This window comes from Rhipicephalus microplus, chromosome 2 (assembly GCF_043290135.1).
Source record: "Rhipicephalus microplus isolate Deutch F79 chromosome 2, USDA_Rmic, whole genome shotgun sequence".
NCBI lineage: Eukaryota > Metazoa > Arthropoda > Arachnida > Ixodida > Ixodidae > Rhipicephalus > Rhipicephalus microplus.
Window position 1 is genome coordinate 129336790 of NC_134701.1, and position 6853 is coordinate 129343642.

Below are 6853 nucleotides of genomic sequence, written 5' to 3' on the forward strand. Positions count from 1 at the left end.
TTCTCTTGAATTCAATAAGTTATAACACATCACATTTGCGCTTCTTTTGTGTCCACAGTGTATTTATTCTAAAAGCATTCTCTGGTACGTGCACAAGGAAACGTGTGATAAAAAGGCAAGAACATTGCCATCACATTTGTGGATATATGGTTTAGCAGGTTTATCAAACAAGTTGTACATTGCTGTAAAATGAGCACAGACCACAAAAAAGCTTGAATGCAATAAAAATGATCTTGATAATTCTGTCTTCCCGTTCACCAGAGTATGGCTGGTTACTTGCTCACCTGACACAAGTTTCAGTGGCGAAGTAGTGTGCGAGAAACCCGGCTAATGTACAGTAATTTGGTCGTTAAAGTTGCACTGATCATGTGTGCTAGCACAGTTTTCTAATAAATGATGCTCTCTGGATCGGGGGCTTGTTGGTGATCAGCCATTGCTGATATGGCCATCTGATATTTTATCGAATTGACTTGGAATTTCACGTTGCCACATTTCATTGCTTTGTTGTTATGAATGCATGACCGTCATTGTTGCCTGCAGCAAAAGAAGGTGCGCTGCGAGACAAGTGTATGTGGTGCAGTTCCCAGCATCGGGGAAGGACATTGTCTGAAACATTGCACATTGCAATATAAGGAAAGCAAGTACGAAACAAAAGGGTTACATCAGGCATGCACCCACCAAGCTTCGCATGCCATCATCAGCTTGGCAGAGCAAGAGTTGAATTTTCTCGACAAGAATGTTTTAGTTTTCGATATAACAACACGGTTATATCGAACCCGCATATATCGAATTTTCGGGTAGTTATCCCCTAGAAATTTCCTTATAATAGTATAGAAATCCGCACCTGCATATCAAACGGTATTTTTACGTATTTTCGGACATATAGAACGTCGCGCAAGCTGGATGACGCGCTTCAGCACTTGCCGCTCCGCGGCAGTGCGGTTGGTTCTGAGCGAGAGTTGGAAGGTGCGCTTTCCACGCCTCCGCCAAAACCCGAAAAGCATGAAAAAAAGTAAAGGCGAGAGGGCTCGGAATGCACAGTCTCTAACCTGTAGAACTTTTTTTTTCGTTCTTTCTCTCTCTCGTGCTTTCTCCTTTGCGTATCCGTTGGGTCGGCTCAGAGAGCAGGAACGAAGGAGGTGATGCCTCCTCCATTCGCCTGGAAAAGTTAACATCACTGCCGCCGCTCCCTTCGCGACACATGTTAGGCAGGGATAGAGTGTACTAGAAGTGTTGAGTGGCGTGACCGCGCCTCGCCGCCTGATGCCTTCCGCGTTGCCTGTAGCGGTGGTGCTGCAGTCGAATAGTAATGAAAGAGCCACACGCGGCGCACAGGAACTGCTATGCGCTTCGGCTTCTCCGGTGCACTTTTTTGATGCCGATTTCTTCGACCCTGCCCATCATTCATGTCTAGCACATGATGTCATAACTGTTGCAGTATGACAGGCCAATCTAACGAATTTGAGCTCCATAATAGTCCTTGTGAGAGATCGAAAATTATCTAGAAAGGCATGTCTTATTCTGATTTCTTCTCTCAACTCTTTTTTTGTTGAGCAGGCGTCTACAATACTAAGAACAACTGAGTCGATTTATTGGAAGTTAGCTGTGCTCAGAAAGCTGTGGGATGAAAAAAAAATACCGTGTCAAACGCACGAAGAACCAGGAGGCCGTAAGTAGAGAGGGACGAGGAAGGGAATCTGAACCCACTATACCACGAAATGTTTTCGTAATTTAGCTTTTCAGGGTATACTAAAATATTTACACGTATTCACAGCGACCACCAAGTGCCAAAGTTAGTCGTTTTGATGCACCCCCCCCTCGAAAAAAAATCCTGGGTAGCTCTGCGCCGAACGTTTATAGTTGGGGTAGCGGAATATAAAACTGGTAGGTGTTCTGTGGTCTCACTGTCTGAGCCGATTGTCGGCGGATAAAATGCATTGACTACAGTTTACTGTTAATATCAATACGCTCTTCTTTACTGAATCGGTGCACAAAGCCTATGTAACTTTAACATTACCAGCGAGTTAAGCGCATTCTGCTTTTCATAGGGATGCTTGGCCTGGGTGACTCTATTCACGCTTTCGCACTATATTACACATTTGCTGTGTTGTTTGTACGTGGTTAGCTTGCGTTCTGCCTGCTACGCACTGCTGTAGCGTGGCTGAACTACTTTTTCATCTTGGTCATCTGAACAGTACAAAAAAAAAAAGAGAGAAAGAAAGATCGTAGAAACCCCACGTATTTATGAGATTAGTTCAGTACCCCCATTCGCACCTTATACGCATGTGATTTTTTTTTTCACATTCTGTTCCCCATGAAATGTGAGACAGTCGATAAGTCTAGTCAGGAAAGCTTATAGTGCCGCATGGCACTTTGCGCTACACTGCTTGACCACATGTACGCACATTCTTGCACCAGTAAAAACCTTATATAAGGGTTCAGCAGAAAGCTTTCACTGATGGATTATGTGCATGATGGTGCTACAACAAGGACCTATATGGGATAAGCACGTTTTTTTTTTTTCAGACAAAAATTACTTTTGCCTTCCGCCGGTCACCAACCATGCCACACAAACGCTGAAAACAATGTAAAAAAGATGAAATTTTGACTGAAGTTTGTGGGGGCTTCCAGGCTGCTCGGACCAGGAACCTTCTTTATTAGGGAGTCTTAATAGCGCTCCGCAAGCTTTGCGGTGCGGTTGCTGCCACTGCGCATGTGGCGTAACGCGAGTCGGCGTTCGCGGACCGCACGCAGTAAATCCGAGAAAGAAAGAGAGAATAAACTTTATTGAAGTGTCCCTGCTGGGGTCAAAGGTTGCGAGGGGCCGGGAGACGGGCCCCTCTGTCCCCCTTCCTCAGGCGGCGGCCAGGCCTTGAATCCTGGCGGCGTCTTCGGCCAGCCGGACAGCCCGGAGCTGGTCCTCCGGGCACGTGCTGAGCAGCAAAGCCTCCCACTGCTCGGCTGTGGTGATTGTGAATGTAGGGTTCGTGCTGTGTTTAACTGAGTGAGTAGGTTCGGGGCAGGCCCATATAATATGGTCGAGCTCAGCGTTAGGTGCACCGCACGTTTTGCGTTGTGGTGTGTGAATAGCGGGGTAAATACGGCTGTACAGTGACGGACAGGGGAAAGTGCGTGCCTCTAATAGACGCCAGGTAGTGGACTGCTGCTTACCAAGGCACTTGTCTGGTGGTGGGTGTTTAAGTCTGGCCTTGCGGTAATTAGGATTCCTCCAAAGGTAACCATTCTGGCCTTCGCATTGTCGCGAAACGAGAAGACCATCATCTCTCGCTCTGCCGCGTCAGGTCGCGTAGGGTGGTGCTCTGTTGGATGACGCGCCCGGTGGACGAGAGCTCGGGCGGCGTCATGAGCGTGTTCGTTCCCCGCGAGCCCCGAGTGGCCTGGAGTCCAGATGATCTCAACGCGGCGACGGCGTAACAGAGGTGTACTTGAGAGCATTCGGAGCGCTGGTTGGGACATCAAACCTTTGGTAAAGTTACGGGTGGCAGCTCTTGGAGTCGCTGATGATGCAGCATGCTCAGGTTGAAGCGTATAGGCGAGAGCGATGGCTGCTTCTTCGCTTTCTCCGGGTTTGTTTGAAAATCCGAAATTGCGTGCTGTGATCGCGGCCCGCATGTGACCCGCAAGCGCCTGTTTCGAGGCTACGGTGTCGCCGCGATCGTGCGTTGCGGTTTGCAGCATGGCAAACGCTCGTATGGCGCCCGCAACGCCCGCAGCGCTTGCAAACGGTATTTCTAAAGCTCCCTATTGACCGCAACTGCCAGCGGCTGCCGCGTGCCACCCAGCGCACACCCGATCGTCCTTGTCCTCTTCTATTCTCCAATGGTCGGCGCGCTCACGGCCGCTGCTCCCATAAATTATACGACAACATATACAAGTAATGCCGGCTGAATTAATTTTTCAACGTCTATACTCTATTGAAAGCGTTCTTAAATTTAAGCACGTGTTTGCGCATGGTAACTGCGCATGGTGCGCAGTACAGTTCAAGTACCGATGTGTCAAAATTTATATGATAGTAATACTTTTATGTAGTGGTACCACGCCCAGATAAACACAACTAAGGCTCCTCGCATGATCTATAAACTGCAATGCAGACTGAGTAGGAATATACAGTCAAGATCGCTCGGAAATTTGAAGTTTTCTCAGGCCTGGTCACAGAACACCTATCAGTTGGCCTGGTGGTCTCTACATTTCTGACGCTGACTGCACATAAGGGCTCATTCATCGTAGCATCCATTAGCTGTCGTCTAAGACAAACGCATGTTGTACGCGACGGCGAAACTCGTTCAGAGAAGGTGCTATAGGCCCGTGTGCTCAGATTTGGGTGCACATTAAGAACCCCAGATGCTTTGGGTGCACGCTAAAGAACCCCAGGTGGTCTAAATTTCCGGAGCCCTCCACTACGGCGTCTCTCATAATCATATGGTGGTTTTGGGACGTTAAACCCCACAAATCAATCAATCAAGAACCCCAGATGCTCAAAATTTCTGGAGCCCTCCACTACGTCGTCTCTCATAATCATATGGTGGTTTTGGGACGTTAAACCCTACATATCAATCAATCGTTCAGAGAAGGGATTTATCGGCGGCTTGCTGCGACCAGTTGCGTAATGACCGCGAGTGCGCGCAAACGGATTCAAGCTGGGTCAAATGAAAGAATGATGTCCAAGAACGCAGGTAGTGCCTGTTCCGAAGCACCTTTTCTATAACCGTTCCACCGTCCGGGGGTGTAGCTCAGATGGTAGAGCGCTCGCTTAGCATGCGAGAGGTACTGGGATCGATACCCAGCACCTCCAAGACAATTTTTTTATTTTACTTGATTTTTTTTCTACGTTCCAGATTAAGGACACGTAAACAGCATCGAAACCATGAGGATAAATTCATCGGTAGACGAAATACTTCATACAGACTGAAAAAGGAATTCCTCTCGTGCCACCGCATCCAACGCACGACCTTCTATATAGCAGGTCGTGATCCAACGTCATGGGTGTATTTACAGCTTGTGCGGTTGGTTAGTGGTTCGTAAGGAAGAAGGCACCTAATTTCTGTGCCCGGCGCAGTGCATTATAGGGGTGGGGGGAAGGAGGGATAAAAATAATAGAAGGAAATAGATGAAGAAATAGAGAGGCAAGCGACGGAAAATAGAAGGAGATAGGAAAGTGGGGATCCGGTCGAAGCAGTCCAAGGGCGGGGCACCACAATGCGAGAGCAGCACGGTGTCAGGAGACCGCGGAGGGCGAACCAGTCGGCGGGAGCTACGCTGGCGTCGGAGATCGCGAGGGCACGACCGTCCAGCTTGAAATCCTGCGAGCGAATCCCCCTCGAATGCTTGTGCGGCGGAGCCCCGACAGGGCGCTTGATTAGCAATTTTGCTAGACTAGCCCATCAGTGCTGTTTGAAGAGACCGCGGTTAGCTTAGCTCCAAAAGAAGAGCAAGGAAATGCTGGAAAGGCATGCCATCACAGCCCACCTTGCTACACTATATGCCCGGGAATGAAAGGAGGTGTGAAGAGAGAGAGAATGTGCCAGGCAAATTTTCATACACGTGCGACGTAATCACTTGAGTTAAAAAAAATTCTAACCTGGCCTATTTTTCCATTTAACTTGAAATTGGTGCAGGCTTTTTGGAAAGTTATACACAGTACAGAGCTACACCGCGAGAAATAGGTCCATCGGAATATATGAAACTTAACCATGTTGATGTTGCTAGTCAAGAGTTTGTTTATCAGAAGGCAATCCTCTGTTACGTAATAGTAAAATTGTAATTGTCGGTGGCTATCTCTAGGGGGTGTACTAATATTGGAAAGTTTTGAATAACGAATCGAATAACACTGTATTCGATTCGGTGCTCAAATCGAATACTTTCCGAATACTTTTCGAATAAAAAGCAGCGACAAAATAATGCTCAAAATAACGAGACGTTAGAACATCTATAGGGGTGACTTTTCTTCGCACGTTTGAATTAGCCAGGTGCATGGGGCTAGTGTACTTACAGGACGGTCGACGTGGTATCGATCACAGCCCGAAGGCGTTTTACAGTAAAAGCTGTTATGAGATCAAAACTTGGGTCACGCGCGGCGCCGTAGTTGTCCACTGCCGGTGTTCGTAACCACTTGTCGCACGAAATAAGGGCGAAGCTTCGAACGGCTCTATTGGCAAACCGTAAATCGTCCACTAGTGTGCTCAGATTTGGGCACACGTCAAAGAAACCTAGGTAGTCCAAATTTCCGGAGCCCTCCACCTGGCGTCGCTCATAATAGTATAGTGGCTTTGGGACGTTAAACCCCATATACGACGGAACGAATGCTAACTCGCATTCTCAAAATCAAGAAGTTTCTTTCAAATGGCACATACTTTTATACAAGGACATGTCACGTACACATCGAAGCGGTTAACCATAAACCAGGATGGAACGGGTGCATAAATCTATGTGCATGCGAAGATTCCTCGCACAAAATTGTGCGCATTAATTAAGTGCACCTAGGCAACATTAGTGGGAAACACCTCACTAAGCGTGCATCGATACAGGAGACTGAATTCAGGAAACGGAAGTCTTCTAAAGGGTTTTCGTCATTCGCCAGCCGGCTTCTCTAATGATATGTCCAGCATCATGATTCGCCGAAATACTATCTTACGGAAATTTTCAGCGTAAGACATTTTTTAAAAAAAATCAGGCCCAGATCGAGGTAGCTTCTATAGGAAAAACGAAGTGGCACGCACTCCGCATTGCACAACGAGCTTGTCAACACCGTTGAAACGCATAGGTGAAAATTGAGGTAGTTCTATAAGCACTGCTTAGGCGAAATGATTTTGTAAATTAAATTGTTTGAAAGGTG

The 6853-nt window shown here is 47.4% G+C and overlaps 1 non-coding gene across 1 annotated transcript; it reads left to right on the forward strand.

Moving 5' to 3' along the window:
• Nucleotides 1-4740: 4740 nt before the first annotated feature.
• TRNAA-AGC (transfer RNA alanine (anticodon AGC)) lies at nucleotides 4741-4813 on the forward strand. The gene has a single exon. It is a non-coding gene; the product is annotated as a tRNA-Ala (tRNA).
• Nucleotides 4814-6853: the final 2040 nt, after the last annotated feature.